This window comes from Branchiostoma belcheri, unplaced genomic scaffold (genome assembly GCF_001625305.1).
Source record: "Branchiostoma belcheri isolate BF01 breed outbred unplaced genomic scaffold, Haploidv18h27 scaffold594, whole genome shotgun sequence".
Lineage (NCBI taxonomy): Eukaryota > Metazoa > Chordata > Leptocardii > Amphioxiformes > Branchiostomatidae > Branchiostoma > Branchiostoma belcheri.
The window spans coordinates 13,174-25,685 of NW_017804236.1; the positions used below are offsets into that span (position 1 = coordinate 13,174).

General features: G+C 40.1%; 1 pseudogene; it reads left to right on the forward strand.

Moving 5' to 3' along the window:
• The window catches only part of LOC109482171, a 14,546-nt pseudogene extending 6,679 nt beyond the window's left edge, over positions 1 to 7,867 (forward strand).
• Positions 7,868 to 12,512: the final 4,645 nt, after the last annotated feature.

A 12,512-nucleotide genomic window follows, 5' to 3' on the forward strand; every position in this document is an offset into this window, starting at 1 on the left:
GAAACCCTACAGATGTGAGGAGTGCAGCAGGCAGTTCAGTAAATTGAGTGACCTGAAAATGCACATGCGGACTCACACAAGGGAGAAACCCTACAGGTGTGAAGAGTGCGGCAGGCAGTTTAGTCTGCTGGGTAATCTTAAGAAACACATGCGGACTCACACAGGTGAGAAACCGTACAAGTGTGAGGAGTGTAGCAGGCAGTTCAGTCTGCTGGCAAATCTGAAGACCCACATGCGGACTCATACAGGTGAGAAACCCTACAGGTGTGAGGAATGCAGCAGGCAGTTCAGAGATCTGGGTCATCTTAAGAAACACATGCGGACTCACACAGGGGAGAAACCGTACAAGTGTGAGGATTGTGGCGAGCAGTTTAGAGAGCTTTGTCATCTTAAGAAACACATGCGGACTCACACTGGTGAGAAACCTTATAGGTGTGAGGAGTGCAGCAGGCAGTTCAGTCTGCTGTGGAATCTGAAGAGCCACATGCGGACTCACACAGGTGAGAAACCCTACAAATGTGAAGAGTGCAGCAGACAGTTCAGTCAAAGGGGTCATCTAAACTATCACATGCGGACTCACACACGTGAGAAACCCTAAAGGTGTGACGAGTGCAGCAGGCAGTTCAGTGTGCTGTGTAATCTGAGGAAACACATGCGGACTCACTTGTGAGAAACCCTACAGGTGTGACTGAGGAGTACAAAACCTCAGTTTTTAGAATTGTGTTGTGAGTCTAGTCCAATCAAACTGAAGAAACTCTAACTCTTAAGTGTGAGGAGTGCAGCAGACTGTTAAGTCACCTGGGTCATTGCAAGAGACATTTGCAAACTCTAGTGGGTGATTGAATTTATTGCGTGCAAGAAGGTGAATCATGTGAAACCAGACAAGAAAAAAAATCATAGAAATACTTGGATTGAGGACATGCTTGAAAGTTCATATGTTGTATAGGACAACACCATGAGCAAGTGGAGTATTCAGAGCGAGTTATACATAAGATCTTGTTAATTTCCAGTAGTAGTATTACAAATCAATCTGATAAAGTGATCGTGAAGAAAGGTCCATGTATTAGCCCTTCATGACGTACTTCAAACAGTGACTTTGAAACTGTGTGTAAAGTTTGCTTAGGTGCCTTTCACAGAATGTTTTGTTCCTTGGAAACGTTGGACTGCATGTGGTACATCTTGTTTGTAGCATTTCATGGCATAGCATAACAACTTAAATGATATATAGGATGCAAAATACAGTATAACAAGCTAACTAACATCAATTCGTTTGTTTAAAGTTCTTTTGTTGAAGAAGAAAATAGTTTGTTTTTATAGTTGGATAACCATCCAATATTAGCATGTTATTGTTTATTCTGGTAACCTAGATGTTTATAGAATCAGTTTGTTTAGTATCTATTTCTTGTTTTCTTGAATAATGGTTTTCTCGTTTTCTAGAAGTAATGCATGTAGTTGTAAGTGTATAGAAAGACGTTTATTGCTGATATTCTACTAAATTTTTAGCAATAGAACTTGTTATAGCGCCTAGTATTTACTCTTATAGTCTTAAGTAATGTATCTACGTACTACTCTTCTTCTCCATACACTCACACACACTACACACACACACACAGAGGCACCATACGCACACAGAATAATCACACACGCACACACACATATTTAAAATATATAAACTAAAAAACGATTCAACCTGAGTTCCAAAAACCTCCAGAAGGATCAACAGATTGTTTCTTCATCAAGCCCCTGAATTCTCGGTAGAACAATCTACCGGAAAAAGTGTCAACGATACCAAATATATACACAGTACCTTCAAAACAAAGCAAAACTAGACAAACACACACACACACACACACACACACACACACACACACACCAACTAACCAACTAACACACACACACACACACACACACACACACACATACAAACATATACATACATACAAATACACACACATACACAGGCATATACATGTACACATACACGCACACACACACAAAAACACACACAGGGCCACTTTCAAAAACACCTTCAACTGAAGATCAGGACGTCCCTCTGCGTCCAAAGTATCTCTCTTGATACTAACAGTTGGGATGTATTATCACACACAAGTTGGCTGGAACTGTAAATAAACCTCCCGCGATCTTTGTAGAGCAAGCCCTAAATCATGTTTCCGCGTTTGATCGAACGTGGCGTTGTAGCGACATCGTTCGAACAGCGCAAAACAAAACTGGTTGTCATGTTCCACTTCTTTGTTACGTCATGGAACAATTTGTTCGTTGTTACGTCATGGAACAACAAAAGGAAATGCGGGATCCGTGGAACGTAGCAATCACAACTGTCGATATAGTTGTGTGTTAACGTTGCCGTTTGTTTGAAAATTTCTGTTTTCGTTGCCGTTTGTTTACAATTACTTTGGTGGGTGAGCAGCATGATCCTAGAAGTTGTGGCTAGATTTTGATGACAGTTAGGGTAGATGTGGTCAAGTTGGGTTTGTCTCAGAAGGGGAACATTTCACGGTGGGTTCACGAATGTCATGTAAGTATAACGCATATATTGTATAAGTGTATTAAAAGTATATATTGAAATAATTGATGTCTTAATGTTTTCAATATGCACTGTCATGGCACTTGTCATTTTCAATACAGACCTTGTTACAACATGACTTACGGTGTTTCATTTCTTGATTCCGTGTGGAAAGAATACTGTCTTGTATTTAGTATTCTATAATTCATAATTCACTCCTGTATATAGCGTCCTTTATTACGTGTATATCATAAGAGTTACATTGTATTATATTGTAAAAAGAGGTTGATGGCTTCATGCCTTCATTATGTATGAGGTTGGGTTGTCAGAGATGTGCTGTTGTATATAATAGTAGTTTGACTTTTATTTTGCTGGTATGTAAACCAAAGGATGTGTGTGAAAGGTAAATTGGAGTACAGAAACACACGTTACACGAGTACGGAAAATGACCGACAAAGTCACGAAGATCGTTATTGTCGCCACTACTGGGTGTGTCTTTGCGGGTTTGGAGTGATGTGGAATTTTCATGTTGGTGGTTTCATTGACTTGCACACTACTGCAAAGAAGTCCTTAGGACGGGACAGTAAGCCGCGGTGTAAGTTATGCTCGCATTCACGGGAACATTGTCAGTCGACAGAAGTCAGCAACACACACAGTGTACACACACACACACACACACACACACACACACACACACACGAACGCTAACTAAACCATAACCTTTAATGGTTTTGGGGGAAATTGATTTTTTTCCGCATATCATCATCGGTCAACGATTGATCTTCCATGCAATGGAAAGCGACTAAACAAAACCCTGAACGGCTGTCTCTACACAGCATAGATGCCAGAACTTAGTAGACGATTCATGCATGGATTCTTGTAGAAAGACGTGTCTTAACAAAGTTTTAAAAACTGCCAGAAGAATTCGAACTCCGCGGACGGGCAAGGGAGACCCTCCTCCGCTTCGCCTCATTATAAATCCCGTCTCCGCGGAGCTCATAACGCTAACCCCCGTGTCTCCGTCCACCAGACGTGCCGTGGTGTGGAAGAAAGTACCGAGGGTTTCTCGTCGTCTTTCTCAGAGTTTTCTGCGAGCCTTGTTCGGATCAGATCGTCGGGATTTCATCCTACATACAACTCAGGTAAGTACCAAGAGCTTGTTACTCTACAGGTATCGATGTAACAGGAAAATAACACGTAACGTTACAAATTTCGCTCTCTGAGTCGCTAGCGATGTGTGTGCCGCTTGTGAGTTCTTAAACTGCTCAATAAGTACCGCTTTCCTTGTATGTAAACACGTTTCCGTCAGTAGCAACTTTAGAGTATATGGAGAGCAGCACAAGTACGCAGACTTTGTTTTGTTTTGTTTGCCCTCCAAGTTGTAAAAGATCGTGAGAAAATGTTGTTGACATGTCAGCGAAGGTCTAGAAGGGGTTATGCCGTCTCCTTAAAAAATTTTAAATCAAACACAACAAAACAAGTGCTTGCATATTGTACAAATAATAATTGTGTTTCTGAGAGCGTGCTCCACCTGTTCTGGGAGTGTGCAGAGAAGAGGTAATTTGTGGGTTGAAATTCGAAAGTTCTTTCGAGATAGAAGATTTTGTAAACCCCAAATGTGCCTCGCAATGGTCTTACCGCCCACACATCTGGTTTACATCATGGAGCAAAGGAGCGCTATTCATTGATGGTGCGTGAGGGGTGATTCACTAACTATGTGTATCTGATCCTAAAAGGAAGCTTTGTCGACTGAAAGGAACTTTGAATGCAGACGTTCTGATCACATCTTTTTGCTTTCCGTTTTCTACAGAATTCCATAGTCCAGTGGTGCTGAAAGGGAAATCAGGATTCCATAGTCCAGTAGTGCTGAAAGGGAAATCAGGATTCCATATTCCAGTAGTCCTGAAAGCAAATACAGGATTCCATAGTCCAGTATTGCTAAAAGAGAAAACAGGATTTCATAGTCCAATAGTGCTGAAAGGAAAAAAAAAACAGGATTCCATAGTCCAGTAGTGCTGAAAGGGAAATCAGGATTCCATAGTCCAGTAGTGCTGAAAGGAAAACAAGATTCCATAGTTCAGTAGTGCTGAAAGGAAAACAAGATTCCATAGTCCAGTATTGCTAAAAGAGAAAACGGGATTCCATAGTCCAATAGTGCTGAAAGGAAAAAAAAAACAGGATTCCATATTCCAGTAGTGCTGAAAGAGAAATCAGGATTCCATATAGTCCAGTAGTGCTGAAATCAAAAACAGGATTCCATAATCCAGTATTGCTAAAAGGGAAAACAGGATTCCATAGTCCAGTAGTGCTGAAAGGAAAAAAACAGGATTCCATAGTCCAGTACTAGCAGTAGTGCTGAAAGGGAAGCAAGATTCCATAGTCCAGTAGTGCTGCCTGCAGTACTCAGGTGTAGCGGATCAAGACTTGACTGTGTAAAGGATATTTTGCCGGTAAGAACATATATATTTTTTTTATTATCAACTTAATTAATGTCAAGGATGTTAAAGTTGTGTTTGTATGTTCATGTATATGTTTTAGCAGCATATCTCAAAGAGGCATTGGATGTCATGAAATTTTGTATGAAGTTAGGTTTTGTTCCATTGAAGAAATGATTGTTATGGTTTCACCACACCATATTGCCTTTTCTGGTGTTTCTTCTCCTTCTCATTCTTCTTCTCCTGTCATTTGTTAAATGGATTCAGCATCTTCATTTTGGGGCCTAAGGACCTGAAATTTGGTATGTTGGTACAGTGGACAAATACCCCTAGGCGTTGTTTTAATTTTGGTGATACAGGCTTTTAGAATGGTTTTATTTGAGGTTTTTGGGCTGTGTTATAACAAATGTATTACTGTGTTGGGATTTAACTGGCTTAACTTAATTAATATCTGCTCAGAGCCATTCCATACTGACAGTAGGTCTGTGTTCAAGTGTTTTGGTAGGTATTTCAAGCTTTCCTGCTCTGGCATTGAAATATGGGGCATGAACACTTCTTTTTATCTTGAAAATCAACAGTTTGCATTATACAATTAAAAATCCTAACCAATAATGTAGGGAATAGCTATCCAACTGTTGTAGTCTTAGTTGTATTTTACTTCAAACTATAATTATATCAATGTAAAGCATTATTTTCCCTTGTGTTTCTCATTCTTTCCCTGCCATGTCGTAAACTGTGGTGAAGCCATTGCCGTATTTGCTCCAAAGCAAATATCGGCCTTTCTAGTTATTTTTTTCATTAGCACTTTGGCAGATTTCCGTAGGTACCGCAATATAGACTGTCGAGTTTTCCTGCATTTTAGACAAGCTACGGTAATGATGTTTGCATGACTGATAGCTGTTATGTTTGGGGAGAAGTTACATTAAGTTGATATTTTCGTAAATAAAGGTTCAAACAAACTGATGGTCTCAAAACTATCACAGAAAGGACCAACTCTCCAAGTAATCCTAGCTTTTCTCTATTGTTGAACTTTACAAAGCCAGAATACTGGACACTGAACAGGACTATTATATAAAGGAGGCCATATATATCAGAGCACTTCAGCCTTCACAGATATGGTGGACGAATTACTCGTGTGAATAGGGTCACGTGTTTGTAACCGTAACTCTCGCGAGATCACATTGTTAGTAATTGGTAATTAATTATCATGATGAAGGCGACAGAGGTCTCTGAAAATTTGATCCCTATACTAAGTTCAACGTTTTAGTATGATTACTACCCACACAGATGAACTTTCATGATACATTGCCGAACTGATTGATAGTTTCTGATAGTTCTGAGCAGACAGAAACTGTTGAAATTAAATGCTGTTCATTTTCATACTCCAGGACTGCACAGCTTTGTTACCATGGCAACAAACAGCAGTGGCTCTGATGGCATCAAAAGAGGATCGGATGGGAGATCTACAAAAACGTACAGATGTGAGGAGTGCAGCAAGCAGTTCAGTCATCTGGGTCATCTCAAGACACACATGCGGACTCACACAGGTGAGAAACCCTACAAGTGTGAAGGGTGCAGCAGGCAGTTCAGTAATCTGAAGACACACATCCGGACTCACACAGGTGAGAAACCCTACAAGTGTGAGGAGTGCAGCAGGCAGTTCAGTCATCTAGGAAATCTAAAGAAACACATGCGGACTCACACAGGTGAGAAACCTTACAGGTGTGAGGAGTGCAACAAGCAGTTCAGTCAGCTGAGTGATCTAAAGAACCACATGCGGACTCACACTGGTGAGAAACCCTACAGGTGTGAGGAGTGCAACAAGCAGTTCAGTCAGCTGGGTGATCTAAAGAACCACATGCGGACTCACACTGGTGAGAAACCCTACAGGTGTGAGGAGTGTAACAAGCAGTTCAGTCATCTGGGTCATCTCAAGACTCATATGCGAACTCACACAGGTGAGAAACCCTTCAGTTGTGAGGAGTGCAGCAAGCAGTTCAGTAAACTTGGTAACCTGAAAACCCACGTGCGGACTCACACAGGGGAGAAACCCTACAGTTGTGAGGAGTGCGGCAAGCAGTTCAGTCAGCTGGGGAATCTGAAGACACACATGCGGACTCACACAGGGGAGAAACCATACAGTTGTGAGGAGTGCAGCAAGCAGTTCAGTAAACTTGGTGACCTGGAAAGCCACATGCGGACTCACACAGGGGAGAAACCCTACAGTTGTGAAGAGTGCATCAAGCAGTTCAGTCAGCTTGGTAATCTGAAGAAACACATGCGGACTCACACAGGTGAGAAACCCTACAGTTGTGAGGAGTGTAGCAGGCAGTTCAGTCATCTGGGTCATCTCAAGACACACATGCGGACTCACACAGGTGAAAAACCCTACAGTTGTGAGGAGTGCAGGAAGCAGTTCAGTGAGTTGGGCAGTCTGAAAACCCACATGCGGACGCACACAGGTGAAAAACCCTACAGTTGTGAGGAGTGCAGCAGAGCAGTTCAGTCAATGGGGTAGTCTAAACTCTCACATGCGGACTCACACAGGTGAGAAACCCTACAGGTGTGAGGAGTGCAGGAGGCAGTTCAGTCTGCTGTGGAATCTGAAGAGCCACATGCGGACTCACACAGGTGAGAAACCCTACAAATGTGATGAGTGCAGCAGGCAGTTCAGTGTGCTGTGTAATCTAAGGAAACACATGCGGACTCACTTGTGAGAAACCCTACAGGTGTGACTGAGGAGTACAAACCTCAGTTTTGAGAATTGAGTTGTGACCCTAGTCATATCAAACAGGGAAGAAACTCTAAGTGTGAGGAGTGCAGTAGACTGTTAAGTCACCTGGGTCATTGCGGGAGACACATATAAACTCTAGTGAGTAGGGGTGGGTACCTGTTCGGCTCTTTCAGGTCCAGGTCCAGAGGATCAGGTCCAGGTCCGGACCTGTACCTGTACCTGATTCTGGATACCGGAGTATCAGTACCAAATAATTTTTGCTAAATGATCATTGCTAAATGCTCAATATATAAGTAACCACTACAAAAATTTTTTATTTATTTTTAAATTTTTTAAAATTTACAATTTTTTAAATTTATTTTTATCTTATTTTATCCCATTTTAATTTTATTTTATCCGTTCTATACATTATCAAGCTTCTCCTCTACTCCTATATGGCTACTAACACCTCAGAACAGAATATATTGATATATTAAACTTCCCAACCAATCACATCGCAGGATTTCAATGTGCATTCGCCCCCTCTAGCGGTTTGGCCCATATTGCAGGTTTAAGGAATCCAAGATGGCCGCCGCTCGGCTCAGTTTAGAGCCGATTCCCGAACTTTTCTTGTATTTTCCTTGGTATTTTACGCGATTCAAGCAAAGAAAACAAATTGACCACAAGTACAAAAGAGTAATACAGCCTTGGGAACATAATGGTCCGTTTTGTTTGGTACTAATTTCTCATTTCGAGTGAAAATTTATGTGCTGCACAGTGTGACCATGCCATGTGGTGTAAAATCAGTGATTTTTCGGCTTGATCCGAAGCAAACGCAGCCTGTTAAGTTCTCTTTTATGATTTCTAGATGACTATCGGTAATGAAAATATGGAGAATATTGTTGCAAAAGGAGAGATACGGAAACTAAGGTAAATTTCTTTTATTTTGATGCTGGATTTTCATTTTCCTGGCTGGCTTCTTGTATCTAGTGATCATCAGTAACTACAAGTTTAGATTTTTGTTCCGGTCCACAAAAAACCGGTCCACTGACGTTTCGGTTTTTCGGACCGGACCGATAAAATTTTTACGGTCCGAACGTACCCACCCCTACTAGTGAGCGATTTGTTGTGTGCAAGAAGGTGAATCATGTGAAACCAGACAAGAAAAAAATCAAAGAAATACTTGGATTGAGGACATGCTAGAAAGTTCATATGTTGTATATGACAACACCATTAGCAGGTTGAGTATTCAGGGCGAGTTTTACATACGATGTACATAACTTTCAGTAGTATTAGAAATCAAGCTGGTAAAGGAAAGTCCATGTATTAGCTCTTCATGATGTACTTCAGTCACTTTAAACTGTGTGTACAGTTTGCTTAAGTGCCTTTCACAGATTGTATTGTTCCTTGGAAACGTCATACTGCATGTGGTATATCTGGTTTGTAGCATGCTATGATATAGCATAACTGATATAGGGGATGTGAAATACAGTATATCAAGCTAACTAACATAAATTCGTTTGTTATAGAAGAAAATAGTGGTTTTTATAGATGGAATACCATCCAATATTAGCATGTTATTGTTTATTCTGGTAACCTAGATATTTATAGAATCAGTTTATGTAGTATACTATTTGTTTCTTGTTTCTTGAATAATGGTTGCGGTGATAGAATTAGTGCTTGTAGTTGTAATTGCTTAGAAAGACGTTTGTTGCTGATATTCTACTGTATTACATTTTGTAACAATAGAACCAAAACCAACAGATACTTGTTATAGCGCCTAGTATTTACTCTTATAGTCTTAAGTAATGTATCTACGTACTCCACATAACACAGCTACTATTGAAGATCGGAATACTCCTCTTCGTCAGATGCCATTGGAGACCGGAATATTCCTCGTCTTCTCCATACATTAAAAAGCTGGACATACGACATACGGAACACCTCCTAGACCGACGCTGGTGTCTAGAGTCCTTCTCCCAAGAAAACCAGCCAGAGAGAATACAACCATGACTTCGAAATCAAGGATTGAATTCGCTGATAACAGGTCGAATCGTATCATTGTATATTACAGAAAATGTCCATGTGGAAACTCGCAGTAGGCACTGCCTGGATAATCCACAACATTATGGTCCGGTTTGCTTGTTATACAGAAGCTGTTGGAGATCGTGATGATATTTAGTATGTAAATAGGTGTTGGGAAATCGAAGGGCTACGAATTGACGAAATGTTAACAACAACAAGAATTTGAAACACACAAACATACCATACACACACAAACACACACAGTGGTATATACAATGTACAACTACACGACACTGGATAATGAGCAACATTATGTTTGTTAATGAGCAGACAAAAAACGTTGCGAGATCGTGATGACATTTTGTATGTCATAGGTGTTGGCAACACGAAGGGCTATATTTATTTAATGTTAACAACAATATATTTGATAAATAAACTCAAGCCAGCGAACACATCTGAGAGTAATAGAAACGACCACCAGTAGCAACAATAGATTATGTTTCTTCATAATATATCATCAACCCCCTGATTCTTGGTAGAACAATTTACCAGAAGAAGTGGCAACGATACCAAATATACATCCAGTACCTTCAAAGCAAAACTTGACAAACACACACATGCACACACACACTTGTACACAGGCACGCACGCACACACACATGTGCACAAGACATACGCACGTACACACACAAAACATACGCACGTCCACACACGCATACCCACGCTGTTTATAATCCACAGATGTTTCAATCAACGGTCCCAAAAGTGAAATGTTATAGCTCCAATAGGCCTACCTGACCGAAGACTCGACTTGACAACAAAGGAAGTATGCGGGATGCTCCACACGAAACACACCTTCAACTGAAGATCGGAACGTCCCTCGTGGTACAGTTGTACAACTGTAAATAAACCTTTCGATGTTTGTAGAGCAGGGTGAAAACCGTGTTTCCGTGTTTGATAGAACGTGGCGTTGCAGCGACATCGTTCGAACGGCACAAAACAAAACTGGTTGTCATGTTCCACGTTCTTTGTTACATGGAATGATTTGTTCCTTGTTACGTCATGAACAACTAAAGAAAGTACGGGATCCGTGGAACGTAGCAATCAAAACTGTCGGTAAGGGTTTTTTTATGTTTACGATGCCGTTTGATTAAATCATAGTGTTTTTGTTAATGGATGAGCAGCATGACTAGAAGTTGTGGCTAGATTTTGATGACAGGGTACATGTGGTCAAGTTGGTTTTGTCTCAGAAGGGCAACATTTGTGAGTGTGTGTATGTAAGTATAACGTAACATATCGTTATATATTGTATGAGACTTAGTATAAACGTATGTATTGAAATAATTGATGTCTTAATGTTTTCTCTGGCACTTGTCATTTTCAATGCAGACCTTCTTGTTACAACATGTTACGGTATTTCATTTGTTGCTTAGGTGTCGAGAGAACACTTGTGTCACTCCTGTATATAACGCCTATATCGCCTTGGTCTATATTGTAATTATTAATATTAATCTCCACTGTAATATTATTAGAAGCAAAAATGAAACAAGCATATGAAGCTAGTTAAGAGCAACACCTATCGGTTTTTAGAAGATGTGAATTTCCATAATGGCTTTTCATCTCGGGAAGGATCGGCGGTGCTAATTTCCGTCTGTAGAAGGTCGTCGCCCTTTGAACGGTCGATGCCATATGCATCTACCAACTGAAGTAAATTGGACTATATCCTAGGTCAAATATTTCACTAATAGCGTGGTACATTTCGTAAAATCTCAAATTATCTTTCAAGGCAAAGGCAGTATTTTTTTTATTGTCATTTATTGTTGAGACTTTTTAACTGACGTGTAATTCCTTGTATTATGAATGTGAATGTAAAGATCTGTACTTGTACAATGTAGGTTATGTATGTAATTTGTGTAGGATGAGCCTACACAAAGGGCTAAAGGACATCTCAATAAAGTGAAACTGGGCTGTATACGTGTGTTATAACTATGACATAAATAAAGATCATTTGGAGGGGTACAAGAAACGGCTACTTACAGCAGCTTATTAAGCTATTATTTCTGTGAAGAGGAGCAAAAGTGTTGTATATTGTTAAATTCAACAATTTTGCATCTGAAATGCTTACATTCTATTGTTTTCTATAATTGTAAACTAAAGGTTAATAAATAGCAGAGGGAATTCATTCCTCAAACTAACCGACATCTCACACACACAGTCGTCCCTCAGTAAGGCATCTGGAGTCGCATAGTTCCCGTTTAGAACTTTTATTCAGCGTACAGAGGCTAATGACACAAGTACATGAAGTTCTCACTTATTTGTCTATCCAGTTCATATTGCCCTCAGGTCAGTCACATGTACATACATGGCGTCGGATCGCCCTGACCTGTTACATAGTTCGTTCTGACCTTAGTTGACCTACTACATGTACATGACCTCATCAATTGTTCTAGAACAAACTAAAGGCAATTGCAATCTTAGTGAAAACTAAAGCTTAACTTAGTAAAAAAAATCTATATCAATCACCCTCTGCATTGTGGCACATAGTCTAAACCGCAAACTTGTCACAACATTCCGTATGTATGCTAAAAGTGAAAGTGATCTCGAACCAGTTTAGCTCATTGAAGAGCTCAGTAGTAATATGACGGTCGGAGGTACCTCAAGATCCGGGCGGCTCCGGGCGGCTCCGCTGGCGCCGCCCTTATTAGCATAATAGTATGTGTATATAACATATATATATATTTGTATATATATATATATATATATATATATATATATATATTTATTTANACGTATACATATGCATATCTATATATAT